The 25,714-nt window shown below is 43.2% G+C and overlaps 1 protein-coding gene across 1 annotated transcript in view; it reads right to left on the minus strand.

Annotated features, from left to right (window-relative positions):
* LOC118392985 (cAMP-specific 3',5'-cyclic phosphodiesterase 4D) overlaps window positions 1-20,750 on the minus strand; it is an 80,545-nt gene extending 59,795 nt beyond the window's left edge. Inside the window, exon 1 of the mRNA XM_035785088.2 lies at window positions 20,586-20,750. The gene's annotated coding sequence lies outside the window, so the exon portion shown is untranslated. The remainder of the gene's footprint in view (window positions 1-20,585) is intronic.
* Between the last annotated feature and the right edge of the window lie 4,964 nt (window positions 20,751-25,714).

Genomic DNA, 25,714 nt, shown 5'->3' on the forward strand with positions numbered 1-25,714 from the left:
TGAAAATCACATTGTAGGATTTTTAATGAATTGATTTGCAAATTATGGTGGAAAATAAGTATTTGGTCAATATCAAAAGTGTATCTCAATACTTTGTTATATACCCTTTGTTGGCAATGACAGAGGTCAAACGTTTTCTGTAAGTCTTCACAAGGTTTTCACACACTGTTGCTGGTATTTTGGCCCATTCCTCCAAGCAGATCTCCTCTAGAGCAGTGATGTTTTGGGGCTGTTGCTGGGCAACACGGACTTTCAACTCCCTCCAAAGATGTTCTATGGGGTTGAGATCTGGAGACTGGCTAGGCCACTCCAGGACCTTGAAATGCTTCTTACGAAGCCACTCCTTCGTTGCCCGGGTGGTGTATTTGGGATCATTGTCATGCTGAAAGATCCAGCCACGTTTCATCTTCAATACCCTTGCTGATGGTAGGCTTTGTTACTTTGGTCCCAGCTCTCTGCAGGTCATTCACTAGGTCCCCCCGTGTGGTTCTGGGATTTTTGCTCACAGTTCTTGTGATCATTTTGACCCCACGGGGTGAGATCTTGCGTGGAGCCCCAGATCGAGGGAGATTATCAGTGGTCTTGTATGTCTTCCATTTCCTAATAATTGCTCCCACAGTTGATTTCTTCAAACCAAGCTGCTTACCTATTGCAGATTCAGTCTTCCCAGCCTGGTGCAGGTCTACAATTTTGTTTCTGGTGTCCTTTGACAGCTCTTTGGTCTTGGCCATAGTGGAGTTTGGAGTGTGATTGTTTGAGGTTGTGGACAGGTGTCTTTTATACTGATAACAAGTTCAAACAGGTGCCATTAATACAGGTAACGAGTGGAGGACAGAGGAGCCTCTTAAAGAAGAAGTTACAGGTCTGTGAGAGCCAGAAATCTTGCTTGTTTGTAGGTGACCAAATACTTATTTTCCACCATATTTTGCAAATAAAGCTAATCTGAAAACAAGACTCCCTAAATTTTATCAGCATATCGATTGCGCAACCAGGGGTGGTAAAACCTTGGATCATTGTTACTCTAACTTCCGCGACGCATATAAGGCCCTGCCCCGCCCCCCTTTCGGAAAAGCTGACCACGACTCCATTTTGTTGATCCCTGCCTACAGACAGAAACTTAAAAAAGAGGCTCCCACGCTGAGGTCTGTCCAACGCTGGTCCGACCAAGCTGACTCCACACTCCAAGACTGCTTCCATCACGTGGACTGGGACATGTTTCGTATTGCGTCAGATAAAAATATTGACGAATACGCTGATTCGGTGTGCGAGTTCATTAGAACGTGCATTGAAGATGTCGTTCCCATAGCAACGATAAAAACATTCCCTAACCAGAAACCGTGGATTGATGGCAGCATTCGCGTGAAACTGAAAGCGCGAACCACTGCTTTTAATCAGGGCAAGGTGTCTGGTAACATGACCGAATATAAACAATGCAGCTATTCCTCCGCAAGGCTATTAAACAAGCTAAGCGTCAGTACAGAGACAAAGTAGAATCTCAATTCAACGGCTCAGACACAAGAGGCATGTGGCAGGGTCTACAGTCAATCACGGACTACAAGAAGAAACCCAGCCCAGTCACGGACCAGGATGTCTTGCTCCCAGGCAGACTAAATAACTTTTTTGCCCGCTTTGAGGACAATACAGTGCCACTGACACGGCCTGCAACGAAAACATGCGGTCTCTCCTTCACTGCAGCCGAGGTGAGTAAAACATTTAAACGTGTTAACCCTCGCAAGACGGCATCCCCAGCCGCGCCCTCAGAGCATGCGCAGACCAGCTGGCCGGTGTGTTTACGGACATATTCAATCAATCCCTATACCAGTCTGCTGTTCCCACATGCTTCAAGAAGGCCACCATTGTTCCTGTTCCCAAGAAAGCTAAGGTAACTGAGCTAAACGACTACCGCCCCGTAGCACTCACTTCCGTCATCATGAAGTGCTTTGAGAGACTAGTCCAGGACCATATCACCTCCACCCTACCTGACACCCTAGACCCACTCCAATTTGCTTACCGCCCAAATAGGTCCACAGATGACGCAATCTCAACCACACTGCACACTGCCCTAACCCACCAAGAGGAATACCTATGTGAGAATGCTGTTCATCGACTACAGCTTGGCATTCAACACCATAGTACCCTCCAAGCTCGTCATCAAGCTCGAGACCCTGGGTCTCGACCCCGCCCTGTGCAACTGGGTACTGGACTTCCTGACGGGCCGCTCCCAGGTGGTGAGGGTAGGCAACAACATCTCCTCCCCGCTGATCCTCAACACGGGGGCCCCACAAGGGTGCGTTCTGAGCCCTCTCCTGTACTCCCTGTTCACCCACGACTGCGTGGCCACGCACACCTTCCAACTCAATCATCAAGTTTGCGGACGACACAACAGTGGTAGGCTTGATTACCAACAACGACGAGACGGCCTACAGAGAGGGGGTGAGGGCCCTCGGAGTGTGGTGTCAGGAAAATAACCTCACACTCAACGTCAACAAGGACGTTGATTGTGGACTTCAGGAAACAGCAGAGGGAACACCCCCCTATCCACATCGATGGAACAGTAGTGGAGAGGGTAGCAAGTTTTAAGTTCCTCGGCATACACATCACAGACAAACTGAATTGGTCCACTCACACTGACAGCGTCGTGAAGAAGGCGCAGCAGCGCCTCTTCAACCTCAGGAGGCTGAAGAAATTCGGCTTGTCACCAAAAGCACTCACAAACTTCTACAGATGCACAATCGAGAGCATCCTGGCGGGCTGTATCACTCACTACCTGGTACGGCAACTGCTCCGCCCTCAACCGTAAGGCTCTCCAGAGGGTAGTGAGGTCTGCACAACGCATCACCGGGGGCAAACTACCTGCCCTCCAGGACACCTACACCACCCGATGTTACAGGAAGGCCATAAAGATCATCAAGGACATCAACCACCCGAGCCACTGCCTGTTCACCCCGCTATCATCCAGAAGGCGAGGTCAGTACAGGTGCATCAAAGCTGGGACCGAGAGACTGAAAAACAGCTTCTATCTCAAGGCCATCAGACTGTTAAACAGCCACCACTAACATTGAGTGGCTGCTGCCAACACACTGTCATTGACACTGACCCAACTCCAGCCACTTTAATAATGGGAATTGATGGGAAATTATGTAAATATATCACTAGCCACTTTAAACAATGCTACCTTATATAATGTTAATTACCCTACATTATTCATCTCATATGCATACGTATATACTGTACTCTATATCATCGACTGCATCCTTATGTAATACATGTATCACTAGCCACTTTAACTATGCCACTTTGTTTACTTTGTCTACATACTCATCTCATATGTATATACTGTACTCGATACCATCTACTGTATGCTGCCCTGTACCATCACTCATTCATATATCTTCATGTACATATTATTTATCCCCTTACACTGTGTATAAGACAGTAGTTTTGGAATTGTTAGTTAGATTACTTGTTGGTTATCACTGCATTGTCGGAACTAGAAGCACAAGCATTTCGCTACACTCGCATTAACATCTGCTAACCATGTGTATGTGACAAATAAAATTAGATTTGATTTGATTTGAACTACCACAAGAGCAAAACAAAGTTCTAGAACCGGCCAGGTATTCAAATACCCGAGCCTCAAGATCTGCACTGCAGTACCAATGGTTTCTATCCTTCCCTTCTAATCAGTGATCACCTGTATGATGGACAGAGAAAAGCATATCCACATGATAGAGGCCATGTGGGTTCAGTTGTAGACTCCCTAACCAGCATGGTTCCCATTCACAGCATAATAACACATTGTGTACCCTTACTGAGCAGTCAGCTCAGAGGAGGACAGAACAGCCAATCTATATCAAACATGACTCACCATGCTAGGGCTAGGACAGGCCGGAACAGATCTGATCAAGCCACATTTACATTTCTAGATTATGCAATAGAGGGGAATGTACACTTCATGGACATGCACATTTCCTAATGTTAACTGTCAACATTGTGACCCCAGTGTGTTTCAAATACTGTCACTTACTTAGGATTAGCCCCAAATGGTAATCTATTCACTAAATATTGAACTACTTTGACAGTGGCCCATAGGGCTCTGGTCAAAAGCAATGCACTATATAGGGAATAGGCACTGGTCAAAAGTAGTACACTATATAGCAGTGTTTCCCAACCCTTGTCCTCCAGTACCCCCAATAGTACACATTTTTATTGTAACGCTGGACAAGCACACCTGAATCAACTTGTAAATTAATCATCAAGCCCTCAATCAGTTGAATGAGGTGTGTTTGTCCAGGGTTACAATGAAAATGTGTACTGTTGGGGGTACTCAAGGACCAGGTTGGGAAACACTGCTATATATGAATAGGGTGTTATTTGGAACGCAGACTTAATCACATGGAACTATTCTGCCTACTACACAGTGTGGATAATAGATCCAAATGTGTGCCTCCTACAACATTATAATCCCATCTTTATTCCCATCTTTATTCAACACAAAGGGACTGTATTATCCTTCAATAAACAGAGGCCCAGAAACAACTATCACAAACATCTGCAAGACTGATTCATGATCTCCAACCAAGTGCAAACGGATCTCTGTCTTGAGCATCAAAATGTTATGAGATATTCAATTAATTGTATTCTGCCGGAGGTCATTCAGTGCACTTCCCTACAAGGTCATATGGAATAAGGCTAAGAGGTCTCAGCGGCTACCCCTACCACCAGTCAATAGAGAGAGAGAGAGAGAGAGAGAGAGAGAGAGAGAGAGAGAGAGAGAGAGAGAGAGAGAGAGAGAGAGAGAGAGAGAGAGAGAGAGAGAGAGAGAGAGAGAGAGAGAGAGAGAGACGGAGTTGGGGGTTGCAATAAAGACAGAAGAAAAGAGAGGTAGAGATGGGAAAGGGGAAAGGGGATACCTTGTCTGTTGCACAGCTGAATGCATTCAACTGAAGTGTGTCTGCAACATCTAACCCAACCCCTCTGAATTAGGCATTGAATTCAAGAAGTTAACTAAAATTACAATTCAATAATAGAAAAAAGGGCTTTTATTATTAATGACTTCTCAATAAACTGAAAGGTAGAAGCTAATTATTTTAAACGTTTTTACATTTCTGAATTTGAAGTTCAAATCACTTCCTGAATTGACTGCCTTCAATTCTAATTAAGCCAACTGGCAAGTGGTGTGTGTGTTTTTGTGTGTCACTAGTTACCACAGCCACAAAGTGGCTAATCCTAAACCTTAACCTTAACCACACTGTTAACCTTAGGACCAAAAAGCATTTTTTTGTTTTCATTAATTTTTTCATGAGATAGCCAATTTTGACTTTGTAGCTGTGGTAACTAGTGACAACTGCGAGAGTGAGTGAGAGAAAGAGAGAGAGACAAACTGAAGAAAGATGACGGCAAACCCTATAGTGGCCTATTGGCACAGTCAGAGGGTCAAGAAGCCAAATAATTACAAGGGAACATTAGTCTCTGTGAATACAGTCGTGCACCGTATGCTTCTATAAACAGTCCAGCTACACCGTATTTTTTTTATTTTTAAATGTTACCACAAACTGTGGCTAATAGATGCTTCATCTAAATAAAGAAACACATATTTATGAGTTGGGGTTAGGATAGGGTTAGGTTAAGGTTAGGTTAGGGTTAGGTTAGGGTTAGGTTAAGGTTAGGTTAGGGTTACGTTAGGGTTAGGATAGGATAGGATAGGATAGACTAGTTTAAAAATATATATATTTCACCTTTATTTAACCAGGTAGGTCATTTGAGAACAAGTTCTCATCAACAACTGGGACCTGGCCGAGATAAATCAAAGCAGTGCGACAAAAACAACAACACAGAGTTACACATAAACAAACGTACAGTCAATAACACAACAGAAAAATCTATGTACAGTGTGTGTAAATGTAGAAGAGTAGGGAGGTAAGGCAATAAATAGACCATAGAGGCGAAATAATTACAAGTTAGCATTAACACTGGAGTGATAGATGTGCAGATGTTGATGTGCAAGTAGAGATACTGGGGTGTGTTCATCAATGTGTGTCAATCAATGTGTTCATCAATGAGGCAGTCTTTGGTTTGATGTTTAGTCTTGTGTTTTCTCTATTGCAGTAGCTCTGTTGTGGGGCACAGAGGATTTGTTTTGGGCAATTCAGGACAGTCAGAGTGAGAGAGCATCATGTTACCAGGAAAACATTCCCAATATGAAGAGTGAATAATTTTGTCCCAGAGCTAGCTAATGTTTTTCAGAGCAACGTGCTGCAACCCTGTCTAAACATAGAACATGTCAACAGTTAATACGCAAAGTTTCTAAAGTTTAAGAAAACAATGAGTTTTGTATTTGTTATACTTGGAGAACAGGGAGGGAAAGAGGGGATGCCCAAACCAGAGAATACCATACAGCACACTCAAGACAACAATGAGAAAGACAACACTCAGATCCTTTGTAGCTTCATTACAGGAGAAAATGACAAGAGTTCCAGTTCAGAGGAAAGGAAAGTGGAGCCCCAGCTTGGTTTCTCCTGTCCCTTAGAGGGTTTCCACAGAAATCCAATTAAAATATTACCTTTTTGTCTATCAAATCAAATTTGATTTGTCACATGCGCTGAATTTGTCACATTCGCTTACAAGCCTTTAACCAACAATGCAGTTCAGTAAATAGAGTTCAGCAAATATTTACTAAATAAACTAAAGTGAAAAAATAAAAAATAAAAATGTAATCAAAAAAGTAACACAAGAAAATTACATAACAATAACTAGGCTTTATATGGGGGGTCAACGTAAATAGTCTGGGTGGCCATTTGATTAATTGTTCAGCAGTCTTATGGCAAGAAGCTGTTAAGGAGCCTTTTGGTCCTAGACTTGGCACTCCGTTACCGCTTGCCTTGCGGTAGCAGAGAGAACAGTCCATGACTTGGGTGACTGGAGTCTTTGAAAATTCTTTGGGCCTTCTTCTGACACTGCCTAGTATATAGGTCCTGGATGGCAGGAAGCTTGGCCCCAGTGATGTACAGGGCCATATGCACTACCCTCTGTAGCGCTTTACGGTCAGATGCCGAGCAGTTGCTATACCAGGCGGTGATGCAACCGGTCAGGATGCTCTTGATGGTGCAGCTGTAGAACTTTTTGAGGATCTGGGGACCCATGCCAAGTATTTTCAGTCTCCTGAAGTCTCCTGGAGTGTTGTGGTGCCCTCTTCACAACTGCCTTGGTGTATATGGACCATGATCATTTGTTGGTGATGTGGACACCAACGAACTTGAAACTCTTGACCCGCTCAACATCAGCCCCGCCAAAGTTAATGGGGGCCTGTTCAGCCTTCCTTTTCCTATAGTCCATGATCAGATCCTTTGTCTTGCTCACATTGAGGGAAAGTTTGTTGTCCTGGCACCACACTGCCAGGGCTCTGACCTCCTCCCTATAGGTTGTCTCATCGATGTCGGTGATCAGGCCTACCACTGCTGTGTCATCGGCAAACTTAATGATGGTGTTGAAGTCGTGCTTGGCCACACAGTCATGGGTGAACAGGGAGTACAGGAGGAGACTAAGCACGCACCCCTGAGGGGCCCGTGTGTTGAGGATCAGCATGACAGGTGTGTTGTTGCCTGCCCTCACCACCTGTGGGTGGCCCCTCAGGAAGTCCAGTATCCAATTGCAGAGGGAGGTGTTTAGTCCCCTCCTGTATGCGGATTGGAGTGGGTCTAGGGTTTCCGTCATGATGGGGATGATGTGAGTCGTGACCAGCCTTTCAAAGCACTTTATAGTTACCAACATGAGTGCTACGGGCGGTAATCATTTAGGCAGGTTAGCTTTGCTTTCTTGGGCACAGGGACTATGGTGGTCTGTTTGAAACATGTAGGTATTAAAGACTCGGTCAGGGGGAGGTTGAAAATGTCAGTGAAGACACTTGCCAGTTGGTCTGTGCATGATTTGAGTACACGTCCTGGTAATCCGTCTAGCCCCGCGGCCTTGTGAATGTTGACCTGTTTAAAGGTCTTGCTCACATCGGCTACGGAGAGCTTGATCACACAGTTGTCTGGAACAGCTGGTGCTCTCATGAATGTTTCAGTGTTGCTTGCCTCGAAGCGAGCATAAAAGGCCTTTAGCTTGTCTGGTAGGCTCGCGTCACTGGGAAGCTCGCTGCTGGGTTTCCCTTTGTAGTCCGTAATATTTTTCAAACCCAGACACATCCGACGAGTGTCAGAGCCGGTGTAGTAGGATTCAATCTTAGTCCTGTAGTGATGCTTTCCCTGTTTGATGGTTCATCAGAGGGCGTAGCAAGATTTCTTATAAGCGTCCAGATTAGTGTTCCGCTCCTTGAAAGCGGCAGCTCTAGCCTTTAGCGCGGTGCGAATGTTGCTTGTAATCCATGGCTTCTGGTTGGGATATGTGCGTACGGTCACTGTGGGGGGGACGCCATCGATGCACTTATTGATGAAGCCGGTGACTGAGGTGGTAAACTCCTCAATGCCATTGGATGAAGGTTAAGGTTAGGTTAACGTTAGGCATACATTTAGCAGTGTGATTAAGGTTAGAGTTAAATGTAAGATTAGGGTGAGATTTAAAATCACATTTTAGGAAAAGAAAATGAAGAAATGGGCAGGGTTTATGACTTTGAGGCTGTAGTAACTAGAGACAACCACCTCAGAGGTCATTCTTCCTGCATGACATCACTGCGGCCCCTCATACACTGTCATCTCTCACAGCTGCTGAACCACAGACAAGTATCATACATGGTTTATTACTATATCTGTCATACATTAGGAGTGTAATCAATATACTATTCCTGTTCATCTCTAGCCTGGTCCCAGATCAGTTTGTGCTCCTTTAACCAACTGACTATTGTCCCATATATCAATTACAACCAGAATCAGCAAAGCATATCATCCCAGTTTATTTCTACATATGTAAACAATTAGCGGTGCAATGAATAGCATCCCTGTTTATTTATTGTAATACTCTGTAAGAAGTTGCTGTCCCCATGATAGTGTCCATCTGTGCTGAAGTTCACAATGTGTTTAGGAGTGTTTCCTCAGTACATAATAGGTATTTGAAGTCATGTGCATTTCCCCTGCAGCTGGCCTGCTGTGTGCTGGATGCATGTGTCTGTGGATCTCGTTATGTGTCTTCATGGGATAGTTTCAATTGTAGGGGAGGGCTTGTCAACAACAGCCTTTAACGGATGACAAAGATGTCCCCATGAAGCATCAGAAGTTACATCTGTATGCTAATCTCCAACAGGGAAGCTATATCCTTCAGGATGGGACTCAACCTACAAAGGGTTATGTATGGATTAGATAATCCTCAGAAACAACTACCTTTAGCGTCAACCAGTGCTGGCGATAGTAACATAACAGGAAGTCAAGAACCAATGATTAGCGATTAGTTCCTTCCGTCATAGCTGTAGCTAAGTACACCCTCTGCCCTTTACCTCTGAGCTCCAGTGTTGTTAATCCTCCTAGTGGGTCTGTTTAAAGTAACATAGTCCAGTTAGTAGACTAATAAAACATCTGCTGAGAAAGGCTACACTGAGAGAGGTTAATACTATGTAAAAAAAAATATATATATCATTTAATACCTTAAATCTATTTCTTAAATCACAGTATTGATTTTGTGGTCTCAAACGAGTGAGTGTCTTAATCAATATTAAGAGCGAAATGTTGTTATTGGCAATGAAATAGGTGGGCATGTTGTTCCCTTGTCAATTAATTGATACATTTACTATCTATATAGCATTAAAAATAGTTTTCCAGATTGTATTTTGGCAATTATTTTTCACATTGTGAATATTGGGTCGCAACTGAGACAACCTGGTTCAATTTGGGTCCTGAGGCAAAATCAGTTGAGAACTACTGTCTTACAGTATACACACTTCCTACAGTAAACATACTTCCTACAGTACACACACGTCCTCCAGTAAACTGACTTCCTACAGTATACACACTTCCTACTGTATACACACTTGCTACATTATACACACTTCCTACATTATACACACTTCCTATAGTATACGCACTCCTATTCCACTTTGGTTCAACAGAATTTCATTGAAATGGCATGGAAGCAATGTTGATTCAACCAGTGTGTATGTACCCAGTGGGAAGTCTTTGAGTCAATACAGACATTCATTCATGTAGGCTATCTGGCTTGCTCTGCTGTGAGGGCATTATGTCTTATCATGTATTATAGATACTGCCTGTGCGTCATAGCCTGTGATAGCCAGTGTAAAACAGGGGAGAAAGGACATCCCTATTCAGGGGAAATAGGTGATATGTGCGGTAGTGTCGGTCATGTGAGTTGGTCGTCTCCGGTGAGACAATAGACTCTGTGTGCTCTCACCTGCCTGTGTGTGTAATCTGAGTGGGTTCTAGAAGGCTGGGGGACATTTGCATGCTAGTACCATACAAGGCTGCCTGTGTTCCACACAACAATGGGGCGGCAGGTAGCATAGCGGTTAGAGCGTTGAGCCAGTAAACGAATCCCCAAGCCAACTAGGTGAAAGATCTGAGCATGGCACTTCACCCTAATTGCTCCAGGGTCACCATCAATAATAGCTGATCCCTGGCCATGACCCCACTCTCCGAGGGTGTCTAAGGGGAAGTGGGATACGCATAAAACACATTTCCATTGAATACAACACACTTGTGCAGGTTACACGTGTGAAACATGACAAATATAAGCACCCCATTTTTGACCTTGAGAGGGTACGACAGGTGAATATTACAAATTATACCTAGCAGGATTGATTCATTCCATGGTCAATGCCATTAAACCTGGACTTGGTAGACCCAAGGACAAGAGGGCATGAACAATGATAAAAACAATATACAGTACATTCAATCGTACCTTCTCCACAGTGCAATCCGGTTTCTGAGCCGGTCACGGGTGCAGCTCAGCCACACTAAAGGTACTAAACGATATCGTAACCTCCATCGATAAAAGACAGTACTGTGCAGCTGTCTTCATCGACCTGGACAAGGCTTTCGACTCTGTCAATCACCGTATTCTTATCGGCAGACTCAATAGCCTTGGTTTCTCTAATGACTGCCTCGCCTGGTTCACCAACTACTTTGCAGACAGAGTTCAGTGTGTCAAATCGGAGAGCCTGTTGTCCGGACCTCTGGTAGTCACTGTGGGGGTACCACAGGGTTCAATTCTCGGGCCAACTCTTTTCTCTGTATATAGCAATGATGTTGCTCTTGCTGCGGGTGATTCCCTGATCCACCTCTACGTAGACAACACCATTCTGTATACTTCTGGCCCCTCCTTGGACATTGTGCTAACTAACCTCCAAACGAGCTTCAATGCCATACAACACTCCTTCCGTGGCCTCCAACTGCTCTTAAATGCTAGTAAAACCAAATGCATGCTTTTCAACCGTTCGCTGCCCCCACCTGCCCGCCTGACTAGCATCACCACCCTGGACGGTTCTGACCTAGAATATGTGGACAACTATAAATACCTAGGTGTCTGGTTAGACTGTTATCTCTCCTTCCAGACTCATATTAAACATCTCCAATACAAAATAAATTCTAGAATCGGCTTTCTATTTCGCAACAATGCCTCCTTCACTCACGCCGCCAAACTTACCCTAGTAAAACTGACTATCCTACCGATCCTCGACTTCGGCGATGTCATTTACAAAAGAGCCTCCAACACTCTACTCAGCAAACTGGATGCAGTCTATCACAGTGCCATCTGTTTTATTACCAAATCACCTTATACCACCCACCACTGCGACCTGTATGCTCTAGTCAGCTGGCTCTCGCTACATATTCGTCGCCAGACCCACTGGCTCTAGGTCATCTATAAGTCTGTGCTAGGTAAAGCTCCGCCTTATCTCAGCTCTCTGGTCACAATAACAACACCCCCCCGTAGCACACGTTCCAGCAGGTATATCTCACTGATCATCCCCAAAGCCAACACCTCATTTGGCTGCCTTTCCTTCCAGTTCTCTGCTGCCAGTGACAGGAACGAATTGCAAAAATTGCTGAAGCTGGAGACTTATATTTTCCTCACCAAATTGAAACATCAGCTATCTGAGCAGCTCACTGATCGCTGCAGCTGTACACAGTCCATCTGTAAATTGCCCACCCAATCTACCTACCTCATCCCCATACTGTTTTTATTTATTTTTCGGTTCTTTTGCACACCAGTATCTCTACTTGCACATCATCATCTGCTCATTTATCACTCCAGTGTTAATCTGCTAAATTGGAATTATTCGCTACAATGGCCTATTTATTGCCTACCTCCTCATGCTTTTGCACACAGAGAGGACAGAGAGAGGGAAAGGGGGACAGAGAGGTCAGAGGGGGATGGAGGGAACAGAGAGTGATAGAGGGGACAGAGAGGGATGGAGAGGACAGCGAGGACAGAGAGGACAGAGAGGGAAAGGGGGGACAGAGAGGACAGAGAGGGATGGAGAGAACAGAGAGTGATAGAGGGGACAGAGAGTTATAGAGGGGACAGAGAGGACAGAGAGGGAAAGGGGGGACAGAGAGGACAGAGAGGGAAAGAGGTGACCCAGAAGGACAGAGAGGGCAGAGAAGTCAGAGAGGGAAAGGGGGGACAGAGAGGACAGAGAGGGAAAGAGGTGACCCAGAAGGACAGAGAGGGCAGAGAAGTCAGAGAGGGATGGAGGGGACAGAAAGAAACAAAGAGGGGAGAGAACCAGAGATTTTCAGACCTTCATATGGGTTGTGTAGTCATATTTTCACAGCTATGGGTCTTTGACAGTTGATATATTATTTTATCTGCTGGATGTGGCACCTAACCCTGTCTCTGTGCCAATGACAGATCTATATTATATATATATTTTTTAACACAAAAATAGAGAAGTATAGAAAGAAAGGGACAGGATTACGGCTGAATGAAACATGGAATCATTCCATCACTGAAGTGACTAGACACTAGGAAACAACTCCACGGCATCTACAGTATAGATTGACTTTTAATATTGCCAATTCATACAAAATCTCTTTATACTTGTTGTGGAGAATATGACCTGTAAAGCACACTATGTTTTTCCATGTTAATACACTGTTCTCACCAACACTAAAAGCAATGCAAGGCAAGCAAGACAATCGAGGCAATAATTACTATGTAAGCATACTTATTCAACAAGCACCCATGGAATTCCAGGGAGTAATTCCAGAATATAGCTGCTGAGCTGTTTCTCCATGCGATGAATGTAGGGTCAATACTCTGCTCCACATGTATGGAGCGATTTCAGTGCCAACAGAAATTGTGTTAGATAATACCTTCGATGATGCAGTGGGTGCAATACATGGTTATAACATCAACAGAAAACACAGAAATGTCAATGGTGGAGGTGTTGCTGTTTATATTCAGAAACACATTCCTGTAAAGCTTAGAGAGGATCTCATGTTAAATACTGTTGAAGTAATAGTTTAGTTTAGTTTAGTTTAGTTTATTTTATTTTTACAGGGACAGTGCACATTAATCAACGTTTCAGTAAAAGTGCCGGTTTTAGCCAGCCGGCTAATTTTCAACCGCAGTCCCTGGGCAGGTTATTAAAAACAATTACAATATAGACAATAGCACCATAGACATAGCAACATAGCAACATAGGACAAGCAAGACATAGCATACAGACAGAGCAACATAGAACAAAAAGCAGCAAGACAAAATTCATAAAAGCAACAAAGTGTTTCCACACCTCACAAGCTGCAGACAACAGACAACATGGAAAGCGGCAACACACAGCTAGGGACCATGTTCACAAATCTGATTGACCTTTAGCCATGTCTTCAAGCATTTTGTGAAAGTGTGATATGTGGTGCAGTTATGTGTGTCTGATGGCAGTGTATTCCAGACATGGGAAGCTCTCACAGAGAATGCAGATTTACTAAAGGTGCTTTTCCTTAGGGGAACTATACAGTCACCTCTCATGGCAGACCTTGTGGATCTGCTGCCATATGTCTGGGTTTTCTGTTTAACAAAAATATTGAGTGGAGGGGGAGCCAGGCCATTAAGGATCTTGAATACAAGACATGCGTCTGTGTATTGCACAAGATTTTCCCAACTCAAGAGCTCATGTTTTCTAAGGATGTGACAATGATGATGGCTATTGGGCTTCCTATCAAGCACTTTGAGAGCCTGTTTGTAGACAGACTGAATAGGTTTTAATGTTGTACAGCAAGCTTGGGCCCAACTCGTCAAGCAGTATGTTAAGTGGGGGAGTATCATAGATTTGAAGTACAGTTTTGCTACCTCTGTAGTCAAACAATTTCGTATAAATCGGAAAATAGCTAGATTGAATTTAGTTATTTGAATTATCTTTTCACATGCTTTTAAAAGAGAGGTTGGAATCAAGTATGATGCCAAGGTACTTAAAATCGGATACCACCTGGAGCTTCTCCCCTGACACATAGACATCTGGCTCAGTAGCATCTGTTGCCCTCTTTGTGAAGAACATGCAAACAGTTTTTTTCACATTGAGATGCAAACACGAGTCACTGAGCCACTTTGTAACCTGGACCATTACAGTAGTGAGTTCTTGTGCAGCTTGTTGTTTGCTCTTTGCATGCACATATATCACTGTATCATCTGCATACATTTGAACTTCAGACCCAATACAGACAGAAGGCAGATCATTAATGTACAGGCTGAACAGGAGGGGCCCCAGTATTGACCCTTGGGGCACGCCCACATCATAGCTACGAGTGGGCGACAGCTCATTGCTCACTCTGACACACTGAGTTCTGCCTTCAAGGTATGATTTCATCCATCTCAAGGCATCAGGGGAAAAGTTGAACTTGGACAATTTTGTGATGAGAATCTCATGGTTAACAGTATCAAAAGTCTTCCTTAGGTCCAGAAACACAGCCCCAACAGCACCCCCTTTGTCCATCTTGGACTTCACATTTTCCAGAAGAAAGCAGTTGGCCGTTTCTGTGGAGTGTTTCGCTCTGAAGCCAAACTGCATGGAGTGTAATGTGAAGGGGCTGTTGTTGAGGTGGACAATCAGTTGTTCTGCTACACACTTTTCAACAACCTTTGACACCACAGGTAGTATACTAATGGGCCTGTAGTTACTCACGTCAGCAGGGTCGCCTGATTTAAAGATGGCCGTTATTATGGCCGACTTCCATACCCTTGGAAACACACCGAGACCAATAGATGTGTTGGTGACCTTAGTAATGGGGCCAATGAGTGACTCTTTGTAGTTTTTAAGAAAGTGGCTACAGGTTCATCTGCCTCACCAATAGCCCATTCTTGTAGGAAGCTGCAATAGACCACCAAGTGCTGAGAGTCATTATCTAGATAACATGCTTGATAATATATGTGATATCAACAGGGAGGTATATTTTCTGGGTGATTTAAATATTTACTGGTTTTCATCAAGCTGCCCACTCAAGAAAAAGCTTAAAATTGTAACCAGTGCCTGCAACCAGGTTTGGGTTATCAGTCAACCTACCAGGGTAGTTACAAACAGCACAGAAATGGAATCATCAACATGTATTGATCACATCATTACTAATACTGCAGACATTATTTTTAAAGCGGTATCCAAATCCATCAGCTGTAGTGATCACAATATAGCAGCCTAATATAGTGTTTCAGAGGCCAAACAACACGTTTTGTAGTGATTCCTATGTTGTTGATGTAAATAATATTTGTTGGTCTGTGGTGTGTAATGAGGAACAACCAGATGCTGCACTTGAAACATTTATTAAATTGATTATTCCAGTTACTAATAAGCATGGACACATTAAGAAAATGACTGTCAAAATTGTATGGTTGAGTGGGATGAGGCAAACGGAATGGCAAATAAGTCTGACTGCACAATATATTGGCAAATGTACTGCAAATTGAGAAATCACATGACTAAACTGAATAAAAATAAAAAGATACTATACTATGAAGAAAAGTAAAAATTATATAAAGAATAACAGTAAAAGCTTCGGAGCACCTTAAATGACATTTTGGGCAAATAGGCAAACTCATCTCCATAATTTATTGAATCAATGGCATTGAACAAGCATGGCACTTACACAAATGACTGATGATTGGCTGAGAGAAATTGATGATAAAAAGATTGTAAGAGCTGTTTTGTTAGACTTCAGTGCAGCTTTTGACATTGTCGATCACAGCCTCCTTCTGAAAAAACTGATGTGTTACCCCCACTGCTGTACTGTCGATAAATAGTTACCTGTCGAACAGAACACAGAGGGTGTTCTTTAACTTCTCTAGGGTTGTGGGCAGTATTTGGAATTTTGAATGAAAAGAGTGCCCAAATTAAACTGCCCAGAAGATAGCAGATGCATAATTGGTAGATTTGGATAGAAAACACTCTAAAGTTTCCAAAACTGTTTCAATTGTGTCTGTGAGTATAACAGAACTGATTTGGCAGGCGAAAACCTGAGACAAATCCATTCAGGAAGGATTTTTTGTTGTTGTTGTAGTTTTATATTCAATGGCATTACAGTATCCATTCACTTAGGACTCAAATTGCAGTTCCTATGCCTTCCACTAGATGTCAACAGTCTTTAGAAATTGATTCAGGCTTGTATTCTGAAAAATGAGGGAGTAAGAGCAGTCTGAATGAGTGGACCCTGCCGTGTCACAGAGCTTTTTAATGCTTGAGACCTGTTTACCTTTTATATTGACAACGTTATTGTCCGGTTGTTATTAATTTTATCTCTATTTCTGACTTGTGTAACTCTTCTACTTGGCTGGTTACTGTTTGTAATGATTTGTCTGCTGGGCTATGTTCTCAAATAATCGCAGGGTATGCTTTCACCGTAAAGCATTTTTTAAATCTGACACAGTGGTTGGATTCACAAGTTAATCTTTAAACCTATGTAAAATAGTTGTATCTTTTCTAGAGAGGTTAATGGAAGCCTCTCTAACATAATTTTGGTAGAATCAGGAATTCACCTGGGTAGCTGTCTAGGCCCCTTACTTTTTTCAATATTTACTAATGACATGCCACTGGCTTTGCGTAAAGTTGAGGTGACTAAACTGTCATGGTCAAAATATGTTGATACAACAGTAGCTAAGATGGGAAGAAGTCTGTCCATAATAAAGCACAGTGTTCTAGTAGTTTAAAAAGACACCTCGGTGCATTCAGCATGTCAACACTTCTTACGAAAACAAGTAGTGATGAATTCAATCTATGCTTCACCATGAGTGTTTTACATGCATATTATTAATGTTAGCTCTCCATGTACATTTAAGAGCCAGCCGTGCTGCCCTGTTCTGAGCCAATTGTAATTTTCCGAGGTCCCTCTTTGTGGCACCTGACAGCACGACTGAACAGTAGTCCAGTTGTGACAAAACTAGGGCTTGTAGGATCTGCCTTGTTGATAGTACTTAATAGTTAACGAGGCAGGTCCTACGCTAAAACTCACAATTTGGCACACATAAGAATACAGTTCAAAGAATATAGCACCCAATTTAATGAGAGTGCAACAGAAGTGGTTTGGTGATCCTTTCATGTGATGAGCAACCTTGCCTGAGACCTGGAGACGTGCTAGTTTGAGTGATGTGGGTTCTAACATAGGTCTTCTGTGCACCAGACAATGCAACTTTTCAGGTCTCAGACGAGTTACTCATCACATGAGCATGGTCACCCTTTTGGCCTCCTTGAAGAGATCAATCCAAGTCACAGGACCAATGACTAGGCTTCAGCTCAACAGGCTAACATAGCCTTAACCCAGTCAGACACATATAATGACTAACCTTGCCAGAGACTTGAAACGAACACGTCTATGTGCACGTGCGTATGTCCGTGTGGAAAGGACATATAGAATGTAGGTACTCTAGGGAAGAAAGAAGTGCAGTGCGACTTCACATTGACTAAGCTCATCAGCAAACTAATCATTGCATCGAATTGCATTGACAGAGTAGCTGAAGGTCTCCCTCTCAAAATATCCTGATGTGACTTTCAGGCTGCAGGATGGCAAACGCTATTAAAAAGTGTGTTGCAGTTATACTTTTATCCAGATGAACAGAAACGGACAGAGTTCTGTTTTGAATCAAAACACTTTCCTCTTTTCCCGAGCTGGAATTTCTTTAACGCAGACATCACCACCATGTTGTGGATAATACATGAATAATATGCAGACTTATATGCACTTCTGCCTCCAAAACACACGTGATCGCCCTCCTGAAGCATTCCAACCCATCGTCCTTTTAAAAAAGGCCTTCTTTAATTGCGAAAGGGGCGACCTTCAGGCTGAGGAGTGAGTTTCACAGATCCCCATCTGCTACACTAATACAAGTCTTCAAGATCCAGGAAGGTTATTTATCCAAATAATGTGGTTTGGTGATCCATGCTTATGCGATGAGAACCTTGCCTGAGACCTGAAGACGTGTTAGTTTGACATGTTTTACTTTGTGTTAGACGTGTTAGTTTCAAGTCTCTGGCAAGGGTAGTCATTATAAGGTTAACATGACTGGGTTAATCAGGGGGAAGCTGTACTCGTTAAGCAAGCAACGTGTCATCCCTTACATGAACTTCCTGAACTTATCTATATAGGTTGGTTTTAGCTAAGTGGGCTAACACAAAGAGCAGGGTGATATGGACAAAAATCCATATTGCGATAAATTGCCTGAATTGATGCGATAACGATAAATAGAACTATAAGTTTATAACATTAATGTGCACCACAGTTTTTGGCATTATCCTTTAAATTACCATTACTAGTTTGATGGTTGCAGCCATCAATTGTCCCATTAACAGTCAGCAATATTAGCAAAAGTATTTAATTTCAAACTTTTCTCTTGTATAGGCTACTTATTGTATATGAACGATATTAGCAGAATGCCTGCTATAAGTATGGTCGGTATCGATCGTTTTCGGTCTATCGTGCCAGCTCTACTACCACAATCTTGTGACATGCGGGAGATCTGGTTCGAACCCAGTCAGTCACAAGAGCAAGATTAAACAGGAAGTGGAACAGCTATCCTTAGAAGGGCTATGACAGGGCTATTCAACTATATTTTTATGTGGGCCAAATTGGCATGCTTCTCAGCCGAAACAGTTTGGTAGAGTGTGTGCATATATTATGATGACATTTTGTGATGTTTTTGTTCGTTTTGGACGTCGGTGAGGGTTTTTCTGGGTGTTCGGGCACATACATTTTTTTCTGGAGGCAAGCCAAAGTTCGGAACCGAAGTCTACGCCCCTTCGTCGGTGATTGGTCAACAGTAGGAATTTGTATTTTTTGTCATTCAATGAAAGACGACTCGTTTCCATGCAATTTAGTTTATTAAAAAATATTGCACCAAACATCTTAGTTAGATGTAAAATTACGCAAATTCCTGAAAGCTAAGACTCCATGCAAGCACACTAGTTTGGTTTGGCTAGCCAAGTTCGGCTAGGTGCCAGCCGGACTGAAGCATGCTGATGCCTTAACGCAGCCTCTGATCATCATAGAGGGAAACAGAATCTGAAAGCACTGAGTTTGAATATATGAAACTTTGATTAACTTGAAATTACAGTTTGTAAACTTGACAAACAGAAAATTAATGCAATATCTCCAATATTGAAACTGAATATATAAATATTCAATTGGAATATTCAATTAAATAGAAATTTAACTTTTAAGCTGAATGCAATATTCAATCAATTCAATTTCAAATCATGAATTCAATGATTCAATTTGTACATAAAAAAAAATCAAAAATATTACATTCAAATTCAAAATCCTAATACAAATTCAAAATTACGTCATTCAAATACAATTTATGTCGGCACTGAAATCACTGCATACACATGGCTCAGTTTAATAAGGGTAACTCTCTCTCTCTCACACACACACACACACACACACACACACACACACACACACACACACACACACACACACACACACACACACACACACACACACACACACACACACACACACACACACACACACACACACACACACACACACACACACACACACACACACACTGAGGAGAAATGATAACACACTAGCTCTTTCCTAAAACCCTGCTGTATAAGTGACCTAAAGTGTTTATTCCTACATAGGAATAAACACCAAAGTCATTATTAGACCGTAAGCTGTATTTATGTATTACTAACAACATGGTGGTGATGTTTGCGTTAAAGAAATTCCAGCTCTGGAAAATATCAAAGTGTTTTAAATCAAAACAAAACTCTGTCCATTTCTGTTCGTCTGGATAAAAGTACAACTGCAACACACTTTTTAATAGTGTTTGCCATCCTGCAGCCTGAAAGTCACATCAGGAGATTTTGGGAGGGAGACCTTCAGCTACTCTGTCAATGCAATTCGATGCAGTGATTAGTTTGCTGATGAGCTTGGTCAATGTGAAGTCGCACTGCACCTCTTCCTTCCCTAGAGTACCTGCATTCTATATGTCCTTTCCACACGGACGAGCGCACGTGCACACACACACACAAACATACACACAACCTCACACACAAGAACACAATCACAGATGACACATCAATATTGATAGGAATTGCACATGATTGCGTAGTTTCCAAATCACTAGTTGTCCCTCTCACAGCATGGGCAGCATGCATCTATACATCACTTTGGGAACAAGGAAGAGGAAAGAGAAAAGGCAAAACAGCAACGTACTTTTTTTCCTTTGGAGAGGAAGAGAGAGGGAGTGATCGAGCAAGTCACTCTGCAGCTGGCTGCATCACGATGTATTTTCCTCACTGTGAAATTGGCAATCTAAAAAACCCAAAACAAACAGAAAAGTGTCCACTCTGTGCCTCTGTTCTCCTGAGCAGTTGGTCGTTAACCAGAGCAGTCCCACACTGCTTATGCTGCCTGGAACAAGGATGGAACTCAACTCAGAGAGTTCTCAGACTCTCAGCCAATGAGCTGAGAAAGTAACCGCCTCTCAGCCAATCCCACGGCTCCTCCACTTCACTACCCTCCAGTCCCTAACCCCTCCTCCCCTTTGGAGTTCCCAGGAGGGAAGGAACAGAGAATGAGTGAAGACAGGGAAGGAACAGAGAATGAGAAAAGAGGAGGATGTCACAGTGAAAGAGAGTAGTGTCGGACAGGGGAGGGAAGAGAGTGGGATAGAAGTGTAAAATGAGAAGAGAATTAAAAGTATTTATGAAAATTAGAGGATAGCAGGAGTGGAGAGGAGAGGAGAGGAGAGGAGAGGAGAGGAGAGGAGAGGAGAAAGGGAGGAGAGGGGAGGGGAGGAAAGGGGGATGAGAGTAGAGGAGAGAGAGGGGTAGAGGAGAGGGGAAGGAGAGGAGAGGAGAAGGAAAGAGGGGAGGGGAGGAGAGAAGAGGGGGAGGAGAGTAGAAGAGAGATGACGGAGAAGGGAGGAGAGAGGGAGGTGAGAAGAGAAGAGGGGGAGAGGGGAGGGGAGGGAGGGAGAGGGAGAGGAGAGGAGAGGAGAGGAGAGGAGAGGAGAGGAGAGGAGAGGAGAGGAGAGGAGAGGAGAGGAGAGGAGAGGAGAGGAGAGAGGAGAGGAGAGGAGAGGAGAGGAGAGGAGAGGAGAGGAGAGGAGGGTTAGGGTTAGGGGATATTGCACTGTATGACACACATTCTCAGTCAAAAAAAAAATGATTAATCTGCTTTGCTGTACCACATACTCATTCACTAGCTACAGCTGTAGTACTACCAGTAATACTATATAACATTACAGAGATGGCTGCGGGGTGGAGAAAAGAAAAGCCTGTTGGGGCACTCAAATATTGCTTGTATGTACTGTAGTTATAGCTTATAGTTTATAGCTACAGTGCTAGTTACAGAGGTTCACTTTTTTCCTTATATTTGACCTTATTAAGCTTCGCACGTTTGACCACAAGGGTTTATGGGTACCACATGGATCAGAAGACATACAGGAAGAGTGAACAGTGTACATATTATCTTAGGTTGTCTGTTTACTTTAGTAACACTGAGTTGAACTCTGCTGCATCCCTCTGATAAACACACACACACACACACACACACACACACACACACACACACACACACACACACACACACACACACACACACACACACACAAACGCGCACACACACACACACACACACACACACACACACACACACACACACACACACACACACACACACACACACACACACACACACACACACACACACACACACACACACACACACACACACACACACACACACACACACACACACACACACACAGCCATATCATCGGCAAGACAACTGACTCTCCCATTCAATTGCTGTATCTTCAGTTGCTGTCATGAATTCAGACCATCCACACAGCACAGACATGAACAAAATGACAAGCTCATGCTGATTCTTCATTCTCATTATTATACAATAAGATGAAGGCAGGAATGGAATCATCAGCTTGTTCTGGGGAGACAGCACAGAGTTGCTTCATTTGGGTAATGCTAAGTCATTGCCTGTCATCGTCACTTAGTGTCTCGGTGTCCTTGCGCGTGTACGTGCACACACACAAACACACACACACCATCTCCTTCCCCCAAGAGGGACTGGGGCAGTAATGTTCAGTCAAGAGGAACAGTGACCCCACATGTGATGGGAGTCCAACCCAGCAGCAGCCACAGAGTAACAGGAGGAAGGAGTGACAAGTTGATTGCTTTCTTAAACTTTTTCAACTCGAGACTCAAATGAGAAATGCACCGTCCTCCTGTGAACCAAATTGTACTCAAACGACCCAAATGAAGAAGAAATAGCGTGTGATTTTCGATGTATTATAATAACTCTCAACCAACCTCTCACAGGCCCACTTTGGGTCCTGACCCAGAGTTTAAGAAACTTTACTAAGTGGCAACAATTAATTATTTAAAATGTGAAATCAAAACAAGATGTGAAATGATGGGTTGGACCACACTGAAAAACAGCTGGCTGTGCAGTATTGCTGGTAAACATGGTGCACGACTGTATCACTGATTGTCCTTGTCATACCCTCTCCTGTATGGATGCAATCTCATCATATTAATCATGGTAAAATGCTCAACAACAAAAATGGTAAAATGCTCAACAACAAAAAACAATCATTAGAACAGGGGATATGCCAAGCTGGGAATGTAGTGGTCTCAAACACAAACAAACATCCAGAGATGAGAATAGATTATAAGATGTCACACTTTAAACACTTTAAACATTGTCCGTTTTGAGACATAATGTTCCAAGTGGTTGCAATCCCTAGGGTTTCATAGTGCACAAACACAACCACAAACAAAATGCTATCTGAAATCACATCACACATTATGCTACCTCTGGTACATCTCACACACAAATATTGACTTGTGTTTATTCTTAAACAGTAGTCAGGGCCAGTGTATATCAGCCATTTTGCAAAACTCCATAATATACTGGGTACAGCCAGTGCTGAAAATGCTGGGTTGTGTCTGTTGGTGTATGAGTCAGACCCAGGGCCACTGCTGCACACTCTTAGAAAAAAAGGTGCTATCTAAAACCTAAATGGGTTCTTTGGCTGTCTCCATAGGATAACCATTTGAATAACCCTTTTTGGTTCCATGTAGATCCCTTTCCACAAAGAGTTCTACATCGAACCAAAAATGTTTCTACCTGGCACCGAAAACGGTTCTCCTATGGCAGGTATTCCCAAACTGGGGTACGCGCAATGCCATCGGAGGTACGCCAAATAAAAATGTGATTCACATTTAAAAACATTCCATTCCATTTATATTTTCCAACGGGCCTATACATTTTGTTGAGTTTTTTTCTCGCCTGAGTAGCCTCGTTTTACTGCCAAAAATAAAATGAAAGCATCTAGTGTTCAGCGAAATAACCTCACAATGTCATATACAGGTAGCCTAGTCAAACAATTAACATCCAATCACATTAACCATTACTCTCTCGCGGGAATCCCACTAACTGTCCGTATGTAGCCAAACGTAGCTGCTGCTCATGTTGGTATCTGTACTGATGGCGCAAAAGCCATGACAGGAAGACATAGTGGAGTGGTAACACGCGTGCAAGTAGATGCTCCCAATGTCACTTGGGTACACTGCAGCATCCACCAAGAGGCTCTTGCTGCCAAAGGAATTCCTGACAGCTTGAAAGACGTTTGGGACACGACAGTGAAAATGGTTAACTTTCTTAAAGCAAGGCTCTGAACTCTCATGTGTTTTCTGCGCTATGAGCAGCGACCATGTAATACTTTTACAACATACAGAAGTGCGCTGGTTATCAAGGGGGAAAGTATTGACACGTTTTTTTCAATTGAGAGATGAGCTTAAAGTTTTCTTTACTGACCATAGTTTTCACTTGTCTAACCGCTTACATGATGACGAGTTTCTCACACGACTGGCCTATCTGGGTGATGTTGTTTCTCGCCTGAGTGATCGGAATCTAGGATTACAGGTACTCTTTGCAACTATATTCAATTGAGGCTATGATTAAGAAGTTGGAGCTTTTCTCTGTCTGCATTAACAAGGACAACACACAGGTCTTTCCATCAATATATCATTTTTTGTGTGCAAATGAACTCAAGCTTATGGACAATGTCAAATGTGACATAGTGAAGCACCTGCGTGAGTTGGGGGCACAATTACGCAGGTACTTTCCCGAAACGGATGACAAACAACTGGATTCGTTATCCCTTTCATACCCTCCCTCCAGTCCACTTACCGAACAAGAGAGCATCATCGAAATTGCAACAAGTGGTTCTGTGAAAATGTAATTTAATCAGAAGCCACTGACAGATTTCTGGATTTGGCTACACTCAGAGTATCCTGCCTTGGAAAATGGAGCTGTGAAGACACTGATGCCCTTTGCAACCACATACAGTACCTACAGTATGTGAGAGTGAATTCTCGGCCCTCACTAGCATAAAAACTAAATACAGGCACAGACTGTGTGTGGAAATTTATTTAAGACTGAGACTCTCTCCAATATAACCCAACATTGCAGAGTTATGTGCATCCTTTCAAGCACACCCTTCTGATTAACCTGTGGTGAGTTATTCACAATTTTCAATGAACAAATAAGGTTGTATATGTAAGATGGTTAAATAAAGAGCACAATTATTGATTACTATTATATTATTATTTGTGCCCTGGTACTATAAGAGCTCTATGTCCCAGCGTGCGCTGACCCTGGTGCTAGAGGTGGTATGCAGCTGGAGGTTGAATGTTTGAAGTGGTACGGGACTATAAAATGTTCGGGAACCACTGTACTATGGGGACAGTTGAAGAACCTGTTTGGAGAAAAAAATGTTTAGGAGTGTATGGCATAGCCGCGGAAAGTAGGGGTGCTAAAAGTGTAAGGCATTGCCGCGGAAAGTAGGGGTGCTAAGAGTGTAGGTCATAGCCGTGGAAAGTAGGGGTGCTAAGAGTGTAGGGCATAGCCGCGGAAAGTGGGGGAGCTAAGAGTGTAGGGCATAGCCGTGGAAAATAGGGGTGCTAAGAGTGTAGGGCATAGCCGTGGAAGGTAGGGGTGCTAAGAGTGTAGGTCATAGCCGTGGAAAGTAGGGGTGCTAAGAGTGTAGGGCATAGCAGCGGAAAGTAGGGGTGCTAAGAGTGTAGGGCATAGCCGCGGAAAGTAGGGGTGCTAAGAGTGTAGGGGCATAGCCGCGGAAAGTAGGGGTGCTAAGAGTGTAGGGCATAGCCGCGGAAAGTAGGGGTGCTAAGAGTGTAGGGCATAGCCGCGGAAAGTAGGGGTGCTAAGAGTGTAGGGCATAGCCACGGAAAGTGGGGGTGCTAAGAGTGTAGGTCATAGCCGTGGAAAGTAGGGGTGCTAAGAGTGTAGGGCATAGC

Source organism: Oncorhynchus keta, chromosome 14 (assembly GCF_023373465.1).
Source record: "Oncorhynchus keta strain PuntledgeMale-10-30-2019 chromosome 14, Oket_V2, whole genome shotgun sequence".
Classification (NCBI taxonomy): domain Eukaryota; kingdom Metazoa; phylum Chordata; class Actinopteri; order Salmoniformes; family Salmonidae; genus Oncorhynchus; species Oncorhynchus keta.